The sequence below is a fragment of the Calidris pugnax genome, unplaced genomic scaffold (assembly GCF_001431845.1).
Source record: "Calidris pugnax isolate Ruff unplaced genomic scaffold, ASM143184v1 scaffold13, whole genome shotgun sequence".
In the NCBI taxonomy this organism is placed as follows: Eukaryota; Metazoa; Chordata; class Aves; order Charadriiformes; family Scolopacidae; genus Calidris; species Calidris pugnax.
In genome coordinates this window covers 20140483-20166974 of record NW_015090810.1, presented here as the reverse complement: position 1 = coordinate 20166974, position 26492 = coordinate 20140483, and the positions used below count along the sequence as shown (strand labels likewise).

The 26492-nt window shown below is 41.6% G+C and overlaps 1 protein-coding gene across 6 annotated transcripts in view; it reads right to left on the bottom strand.

Moving 5' to 3' along the window:
- The window catches only part of EPB41L3 (erythrocyte membrane protein band 4.1-like 3), a 135517-nt gene extending 109746 nt beyond the window's left edge, over positions 1 to 25771 (bottom strand). For all 6 annotated transcript variants that reach the window (XM_014938528.1, XM_014938529.1, XM_014938532.1 and 3 more), the window contains exon 1: positions 25634 to 25771. The gene's annotated coding sequence lies outside the window, so the exon portion shown is untranslated. The remainder of the gene's footprint in view (positions 1 to 25633) is intronic.
- Positions 25772 to 26492: the final 721 nt, after the last annotated feature.

The following is a 26492-nucleotide window of genomic DNA, read 5'->3' as shown; positions in this document are numbered from 1 at the left end:
TATTTAAAGTATCATGATTAACTGTGCTTATGATAATACTACAGTGTTATTAAGAAAAGGTAAGAAGTCCTGCTCAAGAATTAACACACTTATCCTATGTCTGTTTTGTCTTTAAGTTATGTGTGTTAAGATGTCAGAGGTTTTGTTCTTTAATGGTTAAAAGATTACTTTAGTTCCAAGAACTCCTTACAATTAAAACACTTCTCACCTGGCATGTCTGAAGAATTTTAGGTACCTTGGCTACCTTTTCTGTCAAACCATCCCTCTCCATTTTTATTCTCTCAGAATGCAAGAAGAGTAGAAAACTGAGCTTTGTTGTTTGACAACAGGTAAACTTTACTTGCAGAAAGGGAAGAGCTGGTGTTTTTAATCCAGCAAATATGCTTATTGAAGAAAAGAAGAAGAAAGCAAACCCTCAAAATAAACAGTTCAATTTCTCCATCTCTGGTTAGAAAAGGGCACGTTTGTTCCCACTACGCTGCCTCCTCTTGCTCTTAACTTCTTGCCTTGCACAGTATTTCAACAGCCAGCAGACATGGTAGCTCTTCACAAACCAAAGGCACGGGTCTGTCCAGACATAGCTCTTGCTCCTCACAGTCTGTCCAACAGCCTGCCACACTTTGCCAGACAGCTAAAGCTCTGCAGCACCAACAGGAGCAAGGTCTCCATCTTTCTCCCAAGTTTCTCCGCTGGTCCTTCCCACCTCCATCCTGCCCCCTTCACCAAGCCCCTACAAGCATTTATTAAGGCCATAGGAAGTAGTAGGCAAACCCATTCAAGTTAAAACTAAAAAGGGAGGAGGCAATAAACTCGATCTATTCCTCACCATGATTCCTCAAGTTGCACAAGGGAAGGTTTGGGATGGATATTAGGAAAAATTTCTTCACAGAAAGGTTTGTCAAGCATTGGAACACGCTGCCCAGGAAAGTGGTGGAATCGCCATTCCTGGAGGTATTTAAAAGACGGGTAGACGTGGTGCTTAGGGACATGGTTTAGTGGTGGTTTTGGCAGTGTTAGGTTAATGGTTGGACTTGATGATCTTAAAGGTCCTTTCCAACCTAGACTATTATATGATCCTATGATTTCCCATGAGATCTCATCAAAATGAGACTGTCCGGGCTCCCAGGGACCAGTCCACCTTCGGCAAACCGACTGCCTCTGCACACAGACAGGAGCTCCTCCACCTTACGTTTATAGCTGCTCAGACACTTTCAAAATGCATTACCTTTAAAAACATGCTCTAATTCAGTTTACAGTTTAAGTCTCACATTCAGTTGATGGGAAAGTGCCAGTAAAACTGAGTTGAAGGTAGTGAGAAGAAGCCCATCCCTTCCCTCTTCTTCAACAGCTTATTCCCCCTGCAACTCACTCTCACCATCAGTACTCGGAGGAAAAAAATAAACCAGTGGGTACCAATCCAAGCTATCCATGTCTTTCTCTGGGCAAAATATACTGGCATACCTTAAAGGTAGGTGCCCTGTCTGCACCCACCCAGTATATTGTATCCTGGTGTAGAAAAGTAGCAGAGGGAGTCACACTCTACTGGTTTCTTTCCAACTGAAGGGCAGCTCGTTGCTAACTGGACCCAGATCCGCAAAACCACCGCAGGGGGGGATCCAGGTTTGTATCTCTGAAGAGTAATCCTCTTAACAGCATGAAAATGTTACTGTTACATTAAAAGAGAGAAAAAAAAAAAACCCAAACCATCATCTTCAACTCACAGCTTTAAACTAAACAAATTTCACTCACTCAAATGACAAATGATATATATTTGTCCTCTAGGCACTGAAAAATACCCAAGAAAGGCATCTCAGCCTCTCACCCTTTTGAAAAGCTTTTTACACTTTGCAAATAACCAGTCTGATGAACAGCCTCTCACAGTGCAAATGTTTAATTTACCACACATCCCCTGAACCAATAATTTTAGGAGTGGGTTTGCTCGGTCGCCACCAGGTTGCTCCCAGTCAGCCTGTGTGCAAACATCTGTCCGGCTGCTCGCGGAGAGACGCACGCACAGCCCAAAGTTGCCAAGCAACATCCTCGATGCCTTAAGCATCAGGCCAGCTCGCCTGCTTTAAAAAAAGTTACTTGGAAATAAGGGCGATAGGAAAAACACAAGCTTACGTAAGGACCCTGCATTTAGAAGAGGTGCTCTGCCTCTTTCTCAGAAAATTTCTGGGCGCACAATTTGTTCTTGGTACCAAAATAAATGTAGCAATCCCAGTCATTGCTTTGAAAAAAAACCAAAACCAATAAACATGGGCTGGAGTTCCTAAGGTTGAAATTGAAATCTAAACAAAGATTGCAGCGAAATAAAAAGTGACTTTTCTGGGCGACAACAGACAAAGCATAGTACCTCCCCATCCCCTGCTGTGGGAAAGTAACAGAAGATCAACGAGGAGGGCTGTAAACACACTCAGGTGACTCACACGTGGGGTGCTGGAAAACACATATATCCCACTAATTGTTGTTTAGTCTTATGTGCTCAACAAGCAGAACATCTGCGTTTAGATAACATAGGCGTGTGATGGATTCAGGGGCACCTTATCGAACAAGCCCGAGATTGCTGCCCTGCTGTTGAAGAAGATCAAAGCACAGCGAAGAACTACGTCTGCCTGAATCCCTGAAATACTTCTCTCACTCCCGTGCCAACAAGGATTCTCTTGCTAATAAGAACTCTTTCTTGCTCAAAGGTGCCCGCGTTCCCTGCTTGAATGCCTCTGCCTGGGTGCTGCTTTGGAGATTACCTGATCCGTGAGGTATCAAGGTTTAATTTGTTCTTTGCCTTTCATCCATGGCTTTGTGGTTGTTCCTGCACCCTGCCTGCACCAGCTCACACCCTTACCAAACCAAGTGACAGGCAAACATTGATTCAGCATATCTGAGGGCCAACACAGTGCCACTGATCACAGTTAAAGGTAAGCACGTCTCAGTGGTTTCAAACAAAATACAAAAAATAATATATTTACAAAAAGCCTGTGAAGAGATCCAGGCTGCATTCTCCCCCACATCTGAACTCATTTTGCTTAAGCATCAAATTATTTCCAAGGTCCTCTTTAATTTACTAATCAGAGCAGCCAAGCACCCACGCCTTTCAAGGTTTTAGGGCTATCTCCTCTCCCCAAACAAAGTAACAAACAGAAAAAGTGGAACTGGAATCTCTACTGCAAGATAAAATCATGTGAATAGCGTCAGGGCTTATAAACTCTGCTGCTCCTCAGTTTCTCTGACGAGACCATTGTGACTGATCACACCAGTCTGTGCTTTGCTATCTTGACCCATTGAGTTGCTTAGGAAAAATTTGCAATTGCCACTGCACCTATCAACACGCATCACCAAATATCCCTGTTCTTAACAAAAGTAACCAGAGCTCATGGTATTTGGAATTTACCCGACGCCTGAGGTGCCAGACAAGTGCAATAAGGCTGTAAAAGTAGTATTTTCACTTTAAGACTTTGTTTTCTCCTGACAAGACACATAACTGCAGAAATAATGAGAGCCACAAACATTTTCTCAAAGGAAAAACACGGTGGAACTGCTACTAAGCATTGCATTTACACAGTATGCAGCACAGGTGGCTCCTTTGCGATTCTAAGAAGATTGTAATGGGCACAAACTTGAACATAACAAGTTCCACCTAAACATGAGGAGGAACTTCTTTACTTTGCAGGTGGCAGAGCCCTGGAATGGGTTGCCCAGAGAGGTGGTGGAGTCTCCATCTCTGGAGACATTCAAAACCCTCCTGGACATGTTCCTGTACAACCTGCTCTGGGTGGACCTGCTTTGGCAGGGGCGTTGGACTAGATGATCTCCACAGGTCCCTTCCAACCATCATTCTGTGATTCTGTGAATAAAATAAACCAAACTCTTCCTATTTTGACTTCAGTACTGAATCCTTTTCTGGATGCTCAAGCCATGCTACTGCTTTTCATACAGCAGCTAACCCATAGTGAGAGTTATTTTAAGTGGAAGCAAGTGTTGTAGTTTGGGCCGGGTTGGCCAATGACAAGGTGACAGATGCTTCAAGGAGAGGAAGAAAAGAGAGAAAGAGATTTATGAGTGTAGAAAAAAACTAAACTACCTTAATGAAATGCTAATAATACAATTAAAGAAAGAAAAGGAAATAATGAAATAGATACAATAGATATAAATATATATACAAAACCGTATCAAGTTCCCAGGGAGCTGTCACCAGCAGGCACTGGGAAAGTTCCAGGCTGGTCTCAGTGACCAATGGGAACCGGATTCCAGAACAGTCTGATGCAGACCCAACAGCAGACAAACTGATTTTCATATTTTGGGCAGAAAAGTTGAAGAAAAGAAGAAAATTAATGGTAAGAAAATTCTATCGCTAAGGTTTTACTATTGCTCTCTAGACTCCATCCCTACCCCCACCACCAAGCCCAGCCCTCCGACTACCCCTTTAGGTCTCTCTGTCAGGCAAGAAGGAGCACACGCAGTAGCCCCATGCGTGCTGACAGGCAGCGTGCACATGCTGATCCTCCATCCAAACATACGCTTTCATTAGCCAAACAGGCTACCTGCCTGGCTGCAGCCACGCAGGGCATGTAATGCCTGAGCTCGTGCCAAAGCAAAACGTTTCCCTGAGAGAGGCAAGGTTTGCCTCTAGACTCTTCTAGGCCACCACAGCTAATACCACCACCATCGCCCTCTATTTCTCTTGCCACTGAACAGGGTGGGTTTGAACGCCTACCATCAGGGATGCTATAGCAGTGTCTCATGGGATGTGGAGCCTCCATGTCCTTCTCTGTGCTACCCACCCTCTGCTTTGCATTAAGCATACAAAATCCTGCTTTATTTTCTCCTTTTTGGGAGGGGAAGGATTCTGGCACCCTTTGAAGGAACCTGAAAGCGATTACACAGATGAATGATGAAACCTGAACTCTCGTTTCTTGTGTTCCACCCAACCCAACCCAAAAAGATGGAGTGGCTTATTCTCGGAGAACTCAGCCTCAAGTTTCCACCACAACTATGGCAACATATTTCTTGATGTGCAAGAGTACTAAAACCCTTCAGAGTACTGTACAAAAATGATCTTGCTGTCTGAAATAAGCTTCAAAGAAAAAGTCTTTTAATATCATCAGCGAATTTCTCACCAGCAGGTTTTTGCTGCAGGGTTTTTCTCCTTGTTTTTGAGGAACAATTATTACCGATAATAACAACAACTTAAGGAACATATCTCAGAATAACATAATAAAAAGTCTACTGTTTGAGAGAAATACATTTGCGTATTCCCATGAAATCAAATAACTCTGACATATGTCTACTATTACATTTAAATTAAGGACTTCTAATCTTAAACTCACCAAAGATTAACAGTAAAGCACAGGGAAACTTTGTTTTTCTGTAATTGACTGGGACCTTGAAAAGCACGTGAATCGTGAGGTCTCCTGCAAAGGCTGCATCAACACTGTGGATATTTTATTCGCTTACCTTCTTCAAAGTCTCTCTAAAGCTGAATTTATGTTCCACACTGTCATTTATCAGTTTTATTTACACTAATCAAATAATATTTTCACTTTGCAACTTCCCAGACATCACATTATGTGGTGTGTCTGAAGTTTGTATATAATTCATCAGCCAATGAACTTAGTAGAGCAGAGCAATATTCACCAGGCAATCACGACGTCTGGAAAACCTGCCATAAACCAGCAGTTATCACGCATTATGTACATGCAAACTGAGCTATTATGGGAAGTTTACGTAGCATGTTACACCTTATTTTCCTGTCTTTAAGGTCCTTAATACCCTCAGTTTCTGTACTGGGAGTACAGCAACTGCTCTTAACCCACTTGTTGTTACCTTTTTCAGTGCCTGAAACCTATAAAACACTTTTATTGTGTGCAGGTGGCATAGAAAAAGCTGACGGCTGACTTGAAATCAAAAGCAGAATGATGGCTACTTGGCAAAGCTAGGATGCAAACCAGTAGGGCGAAAACTCATGGCACCCTGTTCAAACTTCATTAATTCACAGCATAAAGATTTTTGATGTGAAATATAGATGAAGTAACTCTCTCTCTCTCTCTCAAAGAAATATGTATGTGTATTCCTTGCCTTGGTTAAACGAAAACTTCAAAATACGTTGGCCTGCAGTGCAATAGCTGAAAGAAAAAAAACACTACCAAAGATATTCCAATTCAAAATTTGTTTTGGAGGTCCACACTCAAGATCATGAAAAGTTTAGTTGTTTAAACTATCTGAAAACAGAATTAGGATTTCTAGGAAGAAAAAAAAATATTTGTTTTGTTCTTCCTTATTTACAGAAATAAAAGAAAGTGACGAAAAAAACAGAAAACTTTGAAACATCTATAGCAGTTATTTACCAAGTATAAAACTTACTAAGTTGAGAATAAGGAAGTGTTTCGGGTACAATTTCCTTAGCCCACAGAACGTAGTTATAGCTATACTTAGGCAATCCCAAATATTTTAGAGTTTTACATATGGGGAAAAACTGTTCACTGTGTGCACAGATTTAAAGTCGAACGTGAGAGAGAAACAACAGCTGCTCACAACTGCACAGACAACATCACGATTGTAGAACCCCACGGGGAGTCTCCACCTTCTGGGACACCAACCTGGAGACCTGTAGTGGGAACTCATCTCCACCACTGCAACCCCCAACAGGAAGAGGGATGGAGAGATGAAGAATATGAGCCAGCATCTTGAGTACCTGACCAAACGCATGCCTAAACACGACTCCTGGATGATACCAGGAAAGAGATCATATCGCAGGAAGCTTGTATTTTAAGTTACGGGGATGTGGACAACCTGGAATGCTATGAAAAACCAATAACAAATTGACCCAGGAAAACCAGGTTCTGTGGAAGAGATGAGCTGCAGACACCTGCTAGTGGAGAGGACTAAAAGCAGCCTGAATTCTTATCAGAGAAAGCATTTTGAAGGCACTGTACTACATCTTCAACTGTATCGTATATTTTCTTCCCCAAATTTTCAATGTTTCTATACCAGTTTCCATACTGTTTCTATACCAGGTTCTCTTTATATACAGGTATTTTGGGAAATAAAAACTACCAGATCCTTCTGAGAGTTTCAATTCCCTCTTCTTCCTTCCACCCACATCTTTACATCTCCTGGTTTGCTTAAGCCTCACAACACCAAAGAACAGTAAAATAACTTGTGGAAGGGAAGCAGAGTGTTGTAACAGTCTGCTACTAGAATAAGAAAACTAAACATGGAAAGGAGAGGTGGGATGAATCATGCTGAGTTGTGTGACATTTCTTAACTCAGAAAAAAATTAACTTTTAAAAATTTTTAGTTAATAACAGCAACCCAGCATTGTATAACCCAGACTCCCCAGTAGACAACTAATACAAACTATTTGGACTTGCCCTTATCCAGGCTTCTTCTCGCTCTACAGACTATAGTTTTCTTTACTGTTTGTAGTCTTAATTGCACTGCAGTAAAGTTTACTTTCTAGCATAAAAGAAATTCAAACTGATCATGTGCATGGGAATGAGAAAAAAAATAATCAAGACATTTTGTCCAAGTGTTCATCAATGCACTGAGAATGCGCCAACCTACTTGAACATCCCTTATGTTTGCTAGTAAGTGATTTTAGAAGGTTACGTTACTGTAAGCAACAGAAGGATTTCCATGAAAAGCAACACAAGGCAGTTTGCTTAAATGAACAGGTTTAAAATCCGATTTGAAAGCTGCGTGGAACCTGAGTGCATTGGTTGGAGGAAAGGAGGGGGCAGGCAGAAGCAGCCCCCCCTCCTCCATACCCATTTCCTAATGCATATTCTGCTCTCAGGCAGCATCCGATAATTATATCAGATTTTGCAAGATCACCTCTCTTCCTGAACAGTTGTGTTGTTTATCAAACTAAGAATTATACTTTAATTATAAAATACATAAATAAGCAGACGCTTTGCCTTTGTGCACACAGGTTATTCTTGGTAGTGTCGGTGCTACTGAAATGCCTTATCTTGACACTTTTTTTCCACTTAAGAAAACCAAGCCATTGAGAAGCAACAGAGACTTTCTGAACCCCTGGTTGAAAATCTTATCACTCATTTCACAAGAGCCTAAAACAAACAGACTATCAGGAGTCCCAGAGAATACAGCAGAGGTGAAAAAAAAAACCAAAATCAGTTATGTCTGTATGATCTGCTTCAGGAGCAATGCATAAGCAAATATGATGCTCCCTCCTGCAAACAGAACAGGTCTCATCTTCATAACTCAATGGGTGAAGTCCTAGATCATCAAAATGGATGGGAAGACTCATCAGTTCAATGATTCAAGGGTGTTACTGCCCCGTGCAGTCTGATAGTCCTGGTGGTCAAGTGGCTGGCCCAACAAATCCAACACACAGTGGCAAAGATAAACAGTGCATTGGCTAACTGTTCCATTTTACAAACTAGATAAAGAGATAATTAATAGCTGTACAGTCGTATAGATATGTATTATGGGAAATGCAATTCTGAATCCATCCCTCTATTTTTGTTTTACCCAATAGCATGAATGGTGTATTCATTGATGAATTTTTTTAGAAGTTTCTTGTTTTTCTTGTTTCCCAAATAAATGGAGAAAAGCACATTCAAGAGAAACGGCTATGTTATGCCTAGTAATGAAGTAATTATTACAAAATACATACTTATCCCAAATGTATTCTAGCATATGATTACAGCCCATTTGATAATTCAATTCCAAATGCAGTCAATATTTGAAAATTACACACACATACTTGCATGGAAAAGACAGCGACTGTGTTTAATACGGGTAGTTAGCGCGATTACAATAATTTCTCATCCAAGTTACGCACGCAAGTTGATTTTGCGTGCAGCGCTCAGCATTCGACCCATCAGACCCCCCCTTCACCACTGCAGCACATGAAGGTCAGCTGCTTTTAATGCCGGAAATTTAGTGAAACAGCTTGGTTTGTTATTGCATTGGAACCGGTTCTAGTCAGGGCAGCTCGCAGCTAAATGGCAGGCAGAACAAGCAAATTCAATTAAAATAGCTCTGAGGCAAAAAGGAGACGAGTGTATTAGGAAAATATAAATGGGAATTTAAATGAGTGTTATAAGAGCACAAGCAGGCCATAACACAACCTTGTCTTTCCCTCCTTCATACCCATGTTTTTCTCTTTAACTAGGACAAATATTTTTAAATAGGCTGCTCCACACTATATCTTATCTCAGCATGCAGCGAGCAGGCACAGAATAGCCAGAGTTTTCACCAATCCTGCCACACCAACCCTTTCTTGTAGAGGAGAGCTTGAAAAATGCACGGCCTGGAGTATTCCTTGTTCCCAAGCTTAATTTTAGTTCCCTGCCACAGAGAGAACGTGTACACAGAGCATCCTTTCCGCAGGGCGGTGGGGGTGGGGGTGTGGGCAGGGAGGTAGGTGGGGTGCAGGCAGGGTAAGAGCTGCCACCAGCCCCTAAGACAAGGAGAGGGGGACAGCAGGGCACAGCACCTACCGCTCCAGGGCTGCTCTACCAGGAGCTTCAGAAATGAGTCTGCAAGTTATTCAGGACAACAAAAACACTGCCGATATTCACAGATTCACACAAATGGTCACATGAGCCTTTGTTTGTTTGTTTTAAATCACTGCGAGGCACTGCTCCACATGTTGTCAAGGATAACATAACGTTTTCTTGGGCTCGCTTACTCAGCATCAGAGCAGTTTGAGACCTCTCCTCTAGCACTTGTTTTATTCTAACGAGTCCCAGAGCTGAACAGCACCCATGAACTGTGCAGCTTCATGCCTCCCCAAGAGCCAGGGTCCTCTGGACTAGGGCTCATCTGTGCCTTGCGTTGCAATTATTTAATCAAATTCCTTCCCTTCACCATTGCTTGTGGCACCACATTTATCTCCCAACTGCAAAACACCATCTAGATAAGGAGAGTCAAACCCATTTCAGTCCCCCCAGATACCAGGCAGTCCTACGTGACACAGAAGAGAAACAGAAATAAAATTAATGTTTCCATTATATTCAACAACCTCTGTGTCTCTCAATGAAAGGTTTTTTTAAATTCTACTGTATATGTGTTTTCGTAACATCTACACCTCTCTTCCGAAAACAGCCCTAAGAAAAACTGGCTTTCCATGGGTCTCTGTTACTGTAATAGCTGTAATGTGCAGCTACATCCTTCCGTGCCAGCACTGGATCACATATCAGGACCCATCCAAACTACTGATTCAGTTCTGTTTCTGTGACTCTTCTTTTCACAAGTTAGGAAAAGAAAAAAAAAGAAAAAAAAAGGTCATCAAAGCAATGTTCGAGTACCACATGTCATTGAAGTTCAACCTCAAACTCTTCAGAGCTAACTGAAAACAGGCATTGTCTGAACTAACGCTAGCCAAAATTGTTTGGGTTTTTTCCTTTTCTCTTTTTTTAGCATCAAAGTAACATGTCCTCAAGCACAAGTATTTTACTTTCTCATAATACGCCTGCATTTTCCTTGTAGTTTGCATGGTAGTCTTAATGATCAGAGAACTAATGGACTTGGGATGAAGACAGACCTCAAAAGACACTGAATAAAATCTTTTCTCTCCTTAGTACCCTCTACTACTTGGGCCAACTTAAAAAAAAATTCTTTTTTTTTTCCCCACCCCCAATTTATTTAACAGTTCTAGTGATCAATTTCATGTGTCAGTATGAAAATGAGAAAGCTTCTCCTATTGATACATGTAAGTAGCATTATTACTTCTTTTCCTGTGGCATCCCAGAACTCCAGGCTAAACAAGAGCTAAAGCATGCTATACCCTGTACACCATCAACAACAGATAACCCTTGCTTTAGACAGCCAGGATTAAGATTACCAACAGGGCTAAAGTGAAATTATTTTCAAACTAAACCCACTTTTCACAGTGAATCCAAGAAACTTCCCATTTCTAACATGTAATTTTGTTTATGTTGTGTCTAGAGCGAGTGTAACTTGGCAGGAATGCAATACTCTGCAGACAGATATGGCAGCAGGAGAAAAGATAGCAATTCTAAAAATAAAGGCTCTAACAGTATCATAAGCAAGAGCCAAAACGCAGAAGAAATACGTATTTGCTATCAGTGAGGTGAAAGGGATGGTGGAAGCCCACAGAGCAGAAAGGCCCACTGGGCCTCTTAAGGACCATTTCTACTTTGAGTGAACTGGACAGGACAAACTGGCCCTCTCCTTTTACATCAATAATGCTGAGGATATAAAGACTGGCAAGTTGCAGGGAATATGTCACCAGGGCCAACTTTTACAACAGAAAGTTGTCAAAACTGACGTAAGAATACAATTTTACAGGTAAAACTACCCCCCAGAATGCATTAAATTAACATTAACATGACAGAAGGTAGTTCTTAAGAAATGCCAGAATTAAGTTGCCTTCTCCTGATGCATTATTTCCAACCCCGCTCCCTTTTATTTTTTGGCCAGGAAGGAACTGCTGCCTTATCCAGTGTAAAGGGTGAAGAGTATTTAAGGAATTGAGCTATGAAGACAGAATTATCAATTTCCTCACACGCTTTCCTGTAGTGCTTAACACTGATAAACGAGCGCTGCAAGAATAGCCATCAATACTGATAATCACCATCTTTCCAGTCACCATTTTACACAGGAGACTAAGCCACACACATTAAAGTAAAAACCATCCATCAACTTGGGATGCCCAACTTGTGCCACCCAGGGAAGAGTGTTGACACCACTTGGTATCTTCTAGCACAATCCCAATACTTTTCAGCTACAGCACTGTGATTCTCAAACCTCAGAAAAGGGAAAACTCAGATGAAGTGACATAGCATCTCTAGGGAGCTCTGGGGCAATGGAGAGGCGACTGACCGATCAGTCAAGTCCAGTCTGCTATTTCTTCACCTCCATTGCCTTGTCCCATTTATTACAGCCCTTCTGCAGAAAGCAAATGGGAGGTTGGCTGGCTTTCAAGCATATCACTGAACGAGTCCTACCCAGGGCAAGGCAAAAATACCACCCTCTAGTCCCTTCCTCTGACTTGTTTCTGTTCTGCTCGCTTCTTTTCCCCCACATTCTGATCCTTGTCATACTCTCCGCCCAAAGGCATCCCTTCCATCCAGACCTAACCTTATCAGCTTGTTCAAACCCTCATTAAACACAAAGTTTTCATGCAGCATTTCACTCAGTATGGCCTTGCCAAAGAGCCATGCACCCTGCCAGGCTACTAGGCTTTTCCTGAAAGCATGAGAATAACACAATTTTTGAGAAAGGACTGTCAAAGTATCTGAATACAGATAAAACAATATACTATCCTTTCATTCCTGAAAACAAGATTTATGATAACTTTGTCTTGGGAAAAAGCAAATCCCTTCTCTTCCCCTCCAGGTGGGGCACACACTCCTCTTGGATAAATGGTTTAGTATTTCACATCTGGAATAATTATGGGTAGAAAAACACTTTTTCCCTGAAAAACACCAGACTAGCAGTCAGTCCTGCTAAAAATAATTAAATGATAAAATAATTCAAAGTTTACAAAGCATAGGATTTTATACAAACCATTTCATATTTCAGACTGGAAGTGGCCTCTGAAATGCATCAAGTCCTGTCTCGTTGCTGAAAGCAGCCTTAACTTCAAAGTTAGATTTAAGCATTTGTTCTGTCCAGTTTTAAGTACCTTCAAGTGTGAAAAGTCTGCATAGTCTATGGGCAACCATTTGACCATCCTTACTGTGAAATTTGTTTATTTGCACCTAGCAGGAATTCCCCTTGCTGCCATGCACTTTCAAGATGAGTTTAAATCATCTTACCCGTTCACAAGATTCCCCTTTGATTTTTTCTTCTCCGGGACAAATAAATACACGCTTCTTCCTCTCTTGGTCCATCATTCTGTTCTTCAAGCCTCCTTACTATCTTGATGGTCCTCATTCTAAGATTAAAAGTCTTTCTTCCATGGGAGCAGGACCCAAAACTGGGCACAGGACTCCAGATGCAGCCTGTCCATTGCCGATTAGAGGGGACTCCTCTTGACTTGCTGTCTATGCCTAGGCTCTTTTTAATCAACTCTGCCTGTGGTTGGCTTTCACTGCTGACTTATGTTCCACCAAAAGGACCTGTAGATCTTTTCCTGCAGAGCCATTGCCCAGCCTGTACTGTTGCTTAGGCTTATTCCCTCCTTCTTTGCTAAGCTGCACAGGGTTCCTTCCTAGACCGCTAACGCAGCTTTTTGTGGTTCCTCCTTGTTAACTCCTCAAAAATCCAATCCTTTGCATGTCACTCTCACAGTGAATGGGAATCACTTAGACTTAACAGGGGAAAAAAAAATGTCTTCAGAGCATAAAGGTACCTGGCAGGTCCATCCATCCAGACCTGAATCCTGGCACACCTCTTAACAGCTCAAGTCCAAGCCTAGGATCGAGCCGTCTGCTGCTCAGTCAGGGAGCTCATAAGCAGCCCAAGTAACGCAGTACAAACTCTGCTCCCAAAGCCTTCATTAGAAGAGGTCCCCAAACCACCTTCCCCCAGAAGGAACAGGACAAGCTTCTTCCAGCGTTGCTTCTGGGAGCATTAACTACCCTCATGTGAGGACACGCAAAATTCAACACACGGTAGGAAGTACTAAACTAGGCATGCAATGAAGAGGAATGATTGATCCCTTGGGGAATGATGTGAAGGATGTAGAATTGATAGGTTTCTTATTTCCCCTCCTCTGAAAAGAACATGAAGCTGATGGATGATTTTTTGAAGGAACATCTTGTTAAAAATGTTGGCAACCCACCACCATCATTTCAGGTCTACTTAATCAATTAAAATGGCTGTCTCTGAAAGAACCAAAGTACTATTAGACATGAAAGATGAAGAAAAAGCAGGAAGCTGGAGAAAGGAACATTTAGCTGACTCATCCCTTTGAGAATCCCATTTAATGACACTTTGCCCACAACAGAAAGAGAATTGTTTCTCAAGTACAAAGTTCATGGAAGGTAAATCATTTCATCTATCACCACTGAAGCAAAGTACTGGTGCTAGGATGCTAATTGCCATCTAAGTTCCTATGATAATTAATTGAACCAGTAAGTGACATGGCTGGCTTCTCCCCCATAAAGATCAGTGTGTGGCCCTGCACAAAAATACTTGCTGGTGATCTCAGCTGGGATGTAATCAACTGCCAACGCCAAGGGCATCACAGTTTTGCACTGCCCTCTGACAAAAATAGTTTAACCAGGTCCCTGTGTACCTGCTTTGGCCAGCTTTGCTTTCTCCTCATCCTCTGTCCCTTCCCAAAGCATTAAAGCTCCATTTGCTACTGTCCTAGGGTTTTTTTGGTGTGATTGCATGTGATATCTAGCCCTCTGCTAGAGAGATGTGAGGAAGGCTGCCCAGCCTCCCAGAACACACTTGTAACAGCACATGGACCTCATCATCAACACTTGACACATGTTTCTACTGTGCAAAAAAATACAAGTTGCTGTTTGCTACCAATTTAGCTGCAGTTGTGGTTACTGGATTGGATGTCAGGGTCAAAAACTAGTTGCAAAAAACACAGATCTCATGCTCTCCGTATGGAGCCAGACTCTCATCTGGCCCAAGCTGGCAGGGCTCCACACTGACAGTCTGGCTCCCAGTGTAAATGGGCTATAAACACAGTCTTTGCTTCATCTGCAAGGCTTGGGGTGTCTCAAATTTGACAGCCACTGAATGAAACTTTACTCTGGGGTTTAGAAGTAAATTATTGAACTGACTTGTTAAATTATGTTTCATTAGCAGCAGGAACATTACAATCGCACCCCTTGTTATTTGAGCCTTCAATTTGATTTTGTCAAGACTGTTTCATCGTTCAATTTTCTAAAGCAAATGATTCTGAAAGGTTGTGCAAAGGGCATAAAAAGCAGCAATGGAGTAATGACTTTCTGAGCAATCAGAGAGGAGTGGTGGAGTAATTTATTTTTTAAAAATAATGAAATCAAAGTTTTCTAACGGCTCCTCAGATCAACAGTTCTCAATGACTTCATATTCAACCGGGATATTCTCAACCCAAAAGGTGTACACCCTGAGGAACATCAAAACGTGAGTTCTTTGCCCACCTACTTTTGAGGTGCTGTGGTGAGTTGTGATTTGATATGCACCACAGTGAAAGAATTGCCAGCTGCCAGCTGAAGAGGAAATAAACCGGAGAACAAAGTTTGAATTACTTTTGTAATTCATCAGCTAGGTATTAAGTGGGGAAAAAAAAAGAAAAAAAGGAAGAATGGCTGATTCAAACCCTGTAAGGAATCACTAGGTTTAAATTAACATCTGCAGAGAATGAAATCACATGTGGAGCTTATAGTACCTTTTTCCACAGAAGCAGAGCACATTCACTTTTGAGATCTTAAACAGCATGAAATAAAAGACATAAAATAAAAAACAGATTCTGGTAAAAGATTTCAAAAATAACATCTTTATGCAACATAAAGACCATGGACCTATAAAACTTACTAAAAATGTTCAACACTTTGCCAATTCATGTCCCAAAAATTATTCTGCATATTCTCTAATGCAAACACTTTATGTTTTCAGCTGCCCTTCAGAAGAGGAGCCCCACAGTAGTTTTGTGCTGCCCAGACTGGCTGATGAACTTCAAGACTAGTGGGTTACAGTGTGCTCCGAGCACAGCCCCAGCTTAAGCAGCTGTCAGGAGCAAGAAGAAATGCAGCTGCCCAATCATCACGTGGAATTTCATATCACGCCACTTATCGCCAAAGTTGAAAAAGATTTGCATTAGCCGTTGGGTAGCTTCTGAGAATAATTCAGGGTAATAGGTTTAACCCCAAAAAGCACCGCCTTTAGGGAGCTCCTTCCCCAAGAGCTCTTTTCCCTGCCATCATAAGTGACACCAGAGAAGGTAGTGAAGCTGCAGCCCCATGAGATCTGCTCAGAGGACATACTACCCAAATCCCTTTGGTGTCTCTAGTCCTTCCACCTTCAGACTGCTACCACTGTGATTGGGTGCTGAGGACATGAAGGCTGGACTGGGATGCTGACTCACGCTAGTTACAGAGCTCATGCAGAACTCGGGACAAGCTTTTCTATTTGTGTACTTGCAAAGCAAACGAATGAGATTGGTGTTGAGGTGAAGCATACTCTAAAAAAACCCAAAAACCCACAATGGCTTATTTACTGATCCGCGTTTACTCCACCATCACTATCAGCAGTAAAAAGAGACATTCAGGTAGAACAAGTAGTAGTTAACATAGAAAAAAGATTGTGCATTGTAATCCATTTGCAACTCCTACAAAAATAAAAAAAAAAAGGTCCGAAAACCTTTGTTGCCGCCTCCCAGTGGAATATGGCCCCTCCTTTAAGTAAAAAAAAATAAAAAAATAAAAAAACCCAAAACACTCAAGCCTTCATTTTGCACTCTAGCTTGAAACTGCTACAATACGTAGCAAAACAAGGTCCTGCTCAAAAAAAAAAAACAAAAAAAAAACCCAAAATCACTCAAGCCTTAATTTTGCGCTCTAGCTTGAAACTGGTACAATACGCAGCAAAACAAGGTCCTGCTAGGTGACTGAAATTCATGGTGTAATTAAAACACCTCTACAGGTGCCACAGAGCCCACGAGGCTCCCACCTAGCTCTGGAAGTCCTGGGGCAACCCGTGGCTGGAGTTGACTCCACACTGGTTGCCACATGAGAAAGACCTTTGCTATCTTTGCAAATGCACATTTCTCACAAGCATCCTGGCTACACACCCGAGGGAGGTTTTCATCTCAGTGGACATGAGGCATCTTCCAAATCATAGAAGGGTTATAGTCTGAAGGAATCTTAAGGATCATCCAGTTCCAACCCCCCTGCCATGGGCAGGGACACCTCCCACGAGACCAGGTTGCTCAAAGCCCCATCCAGCCTGGCCTTGAACACTTCCAGGGATGGGGCATCCACAACTTCTCTGGGAAACCTGTTCCAGTGTCTCACTACCCTCAAAGAAAAGAATTTCTTCCTAATGCTTAATCTAAATCTCCCCTCTTTCAGTTTAAAACCACTACCCCTCGTCCTATCCCTACATTCCTGACAAAGCGTCCCTCCCCATCTCTCCTGTAGCCCCCTTCAGGTACTGGAAGTCCGTTATAAGGTCTCCCTGAAGCCTTCTCTTCTTCAAGCTGAACAACCCCAACTCTCTCAGCCTGTCTTCATCGGAGAGCTGCTCCAGCCCTCTGATCATTTTCATGGCCCTCTGCTGGATCCCACATCATCATGCAAAATACAGTATACATTTTAAGCAAGTTAATGTTTCTGATTTATGGAGATATCACCCTTGGATCTGGAGCACAGCAGGTCCATACATCACCCCTCCTGCAGCCTGGCCGCCCACTCTGTGGCACAGCCACCAGTGCTGTTACGAGCCATTTCCAAGCAGCTGGTGGATAAACCAGAGAAGCACCAGCAGCGAGCAGCCCCGAGCACTGAGGGACTGCCAGGCCATCACAGATATTTCATTGCTGTTACTGCCATCAGAGAACATGTCTCTGATTCATCGCAGGGAAGCCCCACCGAGCCGCTGAAACACTCTGGTCTGGTCATCAGCACTAATTGAGGGGAGGAACAGGGTTATTTTGAAGTAGCGAAGCCTAGAAATTAAACCCAACCCGCCTGAGAAGGAGGCTGGAGAATTACTGTACCTCCCTCAAAGCCATCTTAGTTTTCCCGAGTGCTTCCTAACCCACAAAATGTGTAAAACACATCACCTTCTAGTATTATAAGCATCATTTAGTTCTCCTCTATTTAAAAACAAACGGGCAAAGAGCTCTGATACTACTAAGAACAGAGATAACTTAACCCTACTCACTGGTGGTGTCTTCTGAGTGAAAGACTCACAGTGCTCCAAATTTTTACACTATAAGGATGAAAATTACAAGCTCAAGGTAATCCCTTTAGACATTTTCTGCCCATTCCTCCTAACATGTTTGGTAAAAACATCCCATGTATTGTACAGAGGAAGAACTCAGTCCAGAAAAGTTGACACATAAGATGTGAATAAACCAGAAACATACCATCTAACTCATTACATACAGTGTTACAAAAAGTCGGGAAATTTCATATGTAACAAAACAAAGTATTTTTTTAAAAGCATTTGGAAAAGGAAATGCAGTAAATATGACCAGCATCAGCACCCCTTCATATGTTCTTTTCCACACAAGTCCTAATAGCAGCCTTTCAGAAAAATTAACTTTTCTATATTAATTTGTAACTAATTTTGACATATGTATTAACTTAAGAAACAAAAATAACTTCGGTCTTAAAACATGTTATGGAGAAGGACTTTCACACAATTTATGTTCCTACTTTTAAAGTACACTCCTCATTTCCTTGCACCTCACAATCGATTTTATCTTAATTCTCCCACTTCCCTTTCCAGAACTCACACCACCAGGGATGGAACACATATATTTTACCAGTATCACAGAAAATACCACTGCAACGTATTTAATTTGGGGAAAAAAAAAAAAAAACAACACCCTAAGAAAGCGCATTTAACCTTTTTCCCAAAGGAACATCAGTGCCAGACAGCAGAAGCCAGTCACCAGAGCTGTCACCGTGGTGGAGGTTTTGAGGATCTGCACCAAAACCGCAGGAATGTGAAAGCCTTGCCTGCAGCCAGCTGGTTGTCATGGGGTGATTGATCACTTACTCAACCAAATTGCAGAAAAAAACAATTTTGAGGCGATTGGTTTTATTTTAAATCCTGATTATGGTTCTAAACACCCATCCTTGATATTAGCCTGGTACTGTTTTAAAAGACTTCATTAGGATTTGTGTTTCCAATAGACAGAAAAAAAAATAAGGAATGCCTGTTATAGAGAGCTGCAGTTGCCAGGACACATGCTTAAACCTCAGATTAAACACAAGCCTCTTGCCACCTTGACAGACAAAACAGACTTCAGCACAACAGAAGTAGAAAGAAGAGAAAAGCCTTCATCTGGGCAACCCGTGGAGCTGACCCACGGACACTTTTGATCTGCTTGTATGTAATGGCATATCCCTATATACCCAGCAAGAACACAGCGGTGGAGGGTATGACATTTTTTATTAGTCCTTAATGTTTATTTTACTATCCGTCCATGCAAAGATAGCCTCCCAGATCGTATCTCATCAAATGCATAATGAGCCAAATTATTCTCTACTACTGTAAATCAGTGAAGGTCCATTGATCTCATTACAGAAGAGCAATTTACACTTGTAAAGAAGGTGGGTGACTATTTCTAAACGAGGAAACAGAGCAAAAACCCTAATCCTGGGGAGCCTAATTCAGGAACAAAACGCAGACCACCGCCCTTTTTTCCACCAAACAGTTATATTTATACCAACTATTCACAGCAAAGAGTTAAAAGAGTTTTTACAACAACTTACTGATTTTCAGAGACTTCGACGACTCTGCAGTGTTTGCAGAGCTGAATAAAGGCAGGTTCCTTTCCCTGCAAAGCCACCAGCGCCTGGGACTCGTTTGGCATTTCTAAAGCATTCCTCCCTCCATCCCTTAGCGATGATGGCCAGGGCCACTGACCACCAGCCACCCTGTTCACCCTCTCCCCAGCAGCCACCATAGGTGACATGCGCCAGTGCAACACAGACAGCCCCGAGTTTCTGCAGTACCTCTGCTGACACCATTGAAAAAATCATCCGGTGGACTCTGTGCAAGTGTTTTATAAATTTGGGGCAGGGGAGCAGATTCAGGAGGGAATAAGAGGCTCTAGTCTCTCTGCCATGCATTACCTTATATGCACTTTTATTAAGAAAAAATGGGAGGAAGGAACACTTGAAAAACAAAACATCAATAGATCTTACTCTGTGAACTGATTATTTGTTTACATTTCCTCTTGGTATGTTACAACCTATGTTTTTTCTACAATATAGACTCGGTATCAAAACTCATTTCAATGTGGAATTTTAGAAACTGCTTGTAAGCAAACAAATGGACAAACCAGAAAATGACTTGGTTTTGCATCATGTATTAATCGCTTTCAAGCATATGAATCTAAAGGCATTTTTTCTTAACTAATACAATAAAGAACTATTCCTACTGAATTTGCTTTATTATTTAGTATACACAGATACAGTCTTATCACAGAAACTTCCAGACCAGTTCAGCAGAATTCTAGTTAATGCTAGGACCCAGCATGAAGCTAAAGAATTTTAAAAAATATATACAATAGGCAAAATGCTTATTTGGCAGACATAACTTCTCACATATAATATTTTCAAAAATTGCTTGTTCAGCTGCTTTTGATTCCCATATTCAGCTCAGAAAAAGGTTAAGGAGATGCTGAAGGCCGATAATTAGCTAGCAGGAATTCCTCCCAGTGGTCCTCCCAGATATTGTTATTAAGAGAGATGAGCTTGCTCTGCTGGGCAAGAGGCCACTCGTGTCACCCAGAATCCTATGGATCTCTGGGGACAGGATCCTGGGAAAACCAACAGCAAGCTGGGATTGTTTTGTCAAATGTCTTGTGCTACTATGGTGTCCTCCCACTGACAACTGCTGCTCTGAACGCTGGGCTCTGGTGAACTCTTACCTTCTGCGAGACCCACAAAAAGAGACAGGATGTCCCTCAGCTCAGTACGGAGTACAACCTACCCCAAAGGGAGAGGAATGTACTTCTCAAATCTCTAGCTAATAATAATAAATAATAATCATCATAAATCACTGGACTCATAGCACACCATCCCAGATGGGTAAAGCATATGGAAGAAGACACAACAACTGTGCAGAAAAGATCTCTCTCTGCCCTGAGTCCAAGGGCCCAATCTCCCGCTGTTGGAAGTAAGAATGTTTGGATTTGATTAATAACTGCAAAATGCTATTCTCTCCTATGCAAGAGCCTCTTAATCTTTTATTAATTTCAGCATCAGGAGGAGGTATGTCACTGCATGAAGGAACAGCAGTTGCATCCCTCCCAAACACTGCTTCGAGGCAGGGTTTGCAACCGAGGTGTAGGATCAGAGACAGAGGGGGTTCCTGGGACACAGCAGGGCAGGCAACAGAAGCCCACGGATACCCAGCAAGCCCCAAACCAGCAGCCACTGCTTTTCTCTGGGTGTCACCACAAAACAGAGCTTTAAGGAAAATAAAAAACTCACAAGAGCCATCCCTCAGATGTGAGGTACTGGCCTGAAAACTTGACATCTACTAAAAATCCTTCTCTGGCTATCTGTTGTACAGGAGCCAGGGGAAAGGGGAACCTAGAGAAGGGCACCAGGCAACAGGATTCTTTTTTTCATTTAATAGATAAAAATAGGAACAAAACATGGAAAGGAAGAGGGCTACCCAGTATTTTATCAACTGTCATTCAGGAAGAAATCTCCAAGTGCAAGTGGAGGCGGAGTAACAAGAGGGAGGGAAGGAGCTGGACCATGAACCTGAGGCAGCGATGGCAGGAAGAAGAGTCAAGGGAAGGATGCAATTACACTGGACCAGCGGAGCTGCAAGCTAAAAGCATGGTACCATAGGAGAAGGAGAGAACTAATTTATCCTGAAAAGTCAAAATGGTTGGGCACTTCCTGCCACACACATTCTGCAGCCTGTTAGTGTTGTTCCTCTCCGTGACAAAATTAAAAACCAGGCTATTGCTGGGCTGCCATTTAACTGTGTTTAGAAATAGCATTTCCAGAAGTGAACTGACACAGGAGAATGCAGCAGCACTTCATGGGGAGGTGGAAGGGGAGGAAGTTTTCATCAGTAGTCATGATGTATTGTTTCAATACACAAGCAGATCTTCATGTTTCTGGCCAAAGTAAAATCCTTACTGCAGACCATAGTACTCTTACCTTGGATGAAAAATGCATTTATCTAACAAGTTACATATGCAAAAGAAAAACAATAGTTAAGCCACTGTACTTAACTGCATTTCTGTTCAAGAGGAATAATGAAAAAAAAATTTACCGAATAAATGTGATGAGCCAGAAACTTAAGGATTCTTTTGTGCCCAAGCATAAAAACAAGCCTGTGTTAAAATGAAATAATCCAAATCTCTTCCAGCAAATATGAACATTTGGAAACTACAAATTAGTAGCTAAAATGTTAACCTTATTGCAATGATTTCCTTCTCCCCATGAGATGTCATCTACATATTTAATGTTGGAATCAGACATTCATTAAGGGCAGAGAACATTTTGTAGAGGTTAAATAGAGCAAGCTGTCATTGGTAACCACTCCAGACAGTAACAGCAAGCCAGACAGCTCCACTTCTGGATTACTTTAAAGTCGATTCTCAGCACATAACCATAAGAAGTTGCAAGACTTTCAAAGGAAAGTTTCTTAGACTCTTTTTTTAAACTTTAAATTAGTTCAAAAGAGCCATTCTAGTAAGGTACCCAAATAGAAACAAGCTTTCTAGCGCTGCTCCTGGGGTCCTGGACCTTGTGTTTCTCTCCAGTGTTTCTCGGAGCATCTCAAACTCCAGGGAGGTGGTGGAGTCACCATCCCTGGCTGTGTTTAAGGGCCGTTTAGATACAGTGCTAAGGGACATGGTGTAGGGGAAGACTTTGTAGAGTAGGATAGATGGTTGGACTCGATGATCCCAAGGGTCTCTTCCAACCTAGACGATTCTATGATTCTATGAAACTACTTTTTGATCTCTATCAGAAGTTTTCAACAGACCCGCAGCCCTCCACTTCGCCTGCAGGAGAGCCACAAAAATCAGAGTAGGAGAAAAATGAAAAGAGCTGGTAAGTGCGAACGAAGCATTTAAATCAGCACAAGAGGGATTTGAGGGAAGAATGGGAAATGTGGAAGATCATGCAGCCACTTGCGTGCCCATACAAAGAGAGCCACCAGCCTCATCAACTTCTCAACCCATGCAGTTGCCCAGGGCAAGCAGGTAACCTGAAGGGCTGAAGCCGGCAGCCAGACAGGAGCTAAATGGGGACGAGGTGACAAAGAGAGCCCTGTGAGAGCACGGAGAGCATGGCAAGGGGCAGCCGGGCTCCCTGCGGCATGGCAAGCACGACGGCAAGCAGAGGTCAAGAGCAGTTAATCATTGAGAGAAGGAAGCAGGGGAGACCCAAAGGAGGAATCTCTATGTGGCGAGACAGGAAAAGGACATGTGAGTGTCACAACAAGTAATACGGCAAGATGAGGGAAGGCAAAACCATGGCAGGAGTTCGAGGGGAAAACACCCTCCCTGGGAAGTTACGGATGTGCTTCAGGGGAGAGACATTTGCCAGTAAAGGGGTTCCCAATTTCTGTCTCGTTTCCTTTTTCTGGCAGTACAATAGGTGGCTCAAAGATTTTTTTTCTTTGCTTTTTTTTTTTTTTTATCAAGTAGCAGGAATTTACTAGAAGCAATAGTTTTGCAAGATGAGCTTAGGACATAATCCGACAAACAATTATAAATCTGCTTAACTTCAAGCCTTTTGATGTTAATGAGACTACTCATATACCCTGTCTTAAGCAGGTGTAGAGTGTGTGCATGAACACCGTCCAATTCAACCTTTGGTTGCGTGATGGCCTCTGCATCTTCTGCTTTACCTCCAGTCTGCAGCCCCTCTTTAAGAGCACACCTTTCTTCCATCCACCTTCTTGCCAGCAGGCTTCAGGCTTCAGGGGTTTTACCTTTTGGTTTTTTTGTGGTTTTTTTTTTTTTTCTTTTTAAACTGGTGATGTTGCAGCAAGCCATTTCAATAATATACAGACTAGTGCCACTATAACATCAGCAGCACTAAATTTTAAACATAAAGCCATCAAATTCCTACTACAACATATGTGAAAAGTTATCGATCAGGCTGATCTAAGATGTAGTGCAGTCAGAGATTTTACAAGGAACATCTCCTGTGTAAAATAATAATAAAAAGATTATTTTCTCTCAACAATAAAATGGCAGATATTGGGACTCAATACAGGGCAGGAAGAAACAAAGTGATAGCCCCACACAAAAAGTCTTTTTTTTTTTTTTGCAGAACATCATCATGTGTTTTAGTTTTCCTATACATTTTTGTACTCATCTGCTTCCAGAAAATGAAATATCAGTGTATTTCAGAACTTATCTCAAAGTCCCCATTTCCAAAAATCCCAGAAGTGATGGTTTATTTCCCATTAAAAAATAAACAACACATTCAAGTACAGCAGTTAAAATAAACCAGACCAGGAGGCAAGATACCACCACTCCTGTGCAGTGTTAGTATTGAACTGTTCCTGGCAGTTCTATAAATACACTTTGGTGACAAAAACATCTCAAATATCTTACTCAGAGGCATCATCATTTATCAATACTGTGTTTTTCCTGCTCTGATTGAGCTAGTTTGATGTAATGACAAAATTGATCTTTAAATATTCAAATCTCTGATTATTGCACTTTTCTGAGAAGCATACTTTTTTTTTTTAAATTTTTCCCAGTACTGATAACATTTACATTTTTCTGTGGAAGAAAGATTTGTCTTCATCGCCTTCATTCTCTTTATTTTATCTCTTTCAACGTTGAGCACAGCAAGGAAGAAATATTTGCATGTTAATGCAAATCAAAGCATAAAAGCAATCAAATCAAACAAAAAGTAAAATCATCTCTGGAAATAATGAAATTCTTCTTCCCCTCTTGCAACATTAATTCAGCACTTTCTTTTCCCTACCACTGACCAGCTGCCAATTCTTCCCTTAATCAGAATTATCAAGAAAAACAAATCTCCAGGAATTCAACATCGTATTGTGTGTTCTAAAAAATAAAGTTATAAAAGTTTTTTTGATATGTGAAAACAAGTACATTTTAATTGACAAATTCACATCATACCCCAGTTTTTCAAAAACTTTTGGGTAAGTGCTGCCCCCTTAAAGCTTCAGAGCAAAGCAGAAATTTAAGAGAGGAAGGAAAAAAAGCCCACTACAAATGCTATTGCGTATTCCAGTCTGATCTAGTTTTATATTGCTATTTACATAGCAATCAGAACACAAATAACTCTGACTAACCTCATACCTCCTTTTGTAAGGAGAATAGCTGCAAACATGCTCAGGCTTTAAGCACAAGGGACACTTTGCAAGGGCAGGGGCAGCCTGGCAAAGCAAACTAATAAAAGCCAGGATTACATCTTAACCTGCAAAGTGCACCGTGGGCAGAGTCATATTTTTTGGCCACTGCATTACAAAGTATTATGTCAGAAGGCATTCTCCTTGGGTTTTCTTAACAAAAATGAACCTCGAGCGAGTTTAATGGTGGATATTTGGCTTTAATAATGCTATTTAAGATTAGATAGCAAGTTATATAACTTGTGTCTTCAGATTGGGCAATTTCATTACTTTCTCCTTTAAAAAGTGGCTTTAATAATGAAGCTTTTAAATTGTTTTTCCCATAATAAATAAATGAAGCTAAAAGGCACTCATCGGCACTGAAGAGCTGGATCCAGTCCCACAGTGAACATTAAGGACACAGATTAGATCAAGCCAACAAAACACTTAAAGTAAAGGTTTTCCCTATTAGCTGTTGCAATTTTTAAATTGAGATCCAGTAATATGATTTTAATGCCAGGTGAATGAGGTCAGACACGTAAGAAATTATGTCAGCAACAGCAGGCAAAACCTTACTAATTTAATGTCCACAAATTAGAGCAAGCTTTCCTTCAGAAACCATTAATGTCTCCATAAGCAGAGAAGAAACCACAAGTAAATCGCTTCACAACGTCGAACTTGTGAGAAGAGCTAGCATACAGTGATGGTTGTTATTATTACTTACGGGCACATTACGAAGGAAGGATGATAGGGGATCCATCTCTTCCCTGAGTAAAAAGATAATTTAATGATAAAAGCAACAGTTTAGGCCATGAAAGCAGCTCTCCCAATCTCAGGACAGTAAAGTCGCCTTCCTGATTTCCCTTCCTCTAGTTGAAATGGATGTCCTTCTAGCAGCGAGTTTCCAGTCCATAAATTTCCGATGTCACATGCTGCCGTGGCACAGACCCAACAGGCCACGCTCAAAGACACCCAACTACCAAAGACATCAGTCCCTGGCAGTGAGAAAAACGAGTTCAAGCCAGGTAACCAAAAACAATCCAAACCTCTAAGTGCCAGTTAGGTCTAGCTCCCAAACCGGCTGGCTCATGTTTGGGTGGGGAAAAGAGAAGAAAGCACCAGAGAGGTGAACATAATTCCACTGTGATACCGGTGCTGTGTCCACCACGCAGAGGAACGTTAACAGCCAGGAACATCCCATACCACGGTCTGCCCCCCTCAGGCAAGAAATACAGATCTAAATTAAGGATCCTGTCATCTTAACACCCTTAATCTATTTAGTTGATGTATCGGCATATTCTCTCTTTCTCAAAATACACTGCCTAGCCCTTCTATTAGCTGATGCCAACTGCCTACCCTTATTATTTACTTCCACAGCGCACTATCTGCTATGCCTACTATAAATGAAAACATATAGATGGCTAATAAATTATCTCATACCCTTATTTTTACTTGGAGATACTGAGTCAAAAATATTTAAATCTTAGTAATATTCTACCTCCTCCCCTTCCCCCACACTTTATTTATAGCTTTCTTTTTCTTTTAGGTTAAACAGGCCAGGACTAATTACATCTTCGTGACCT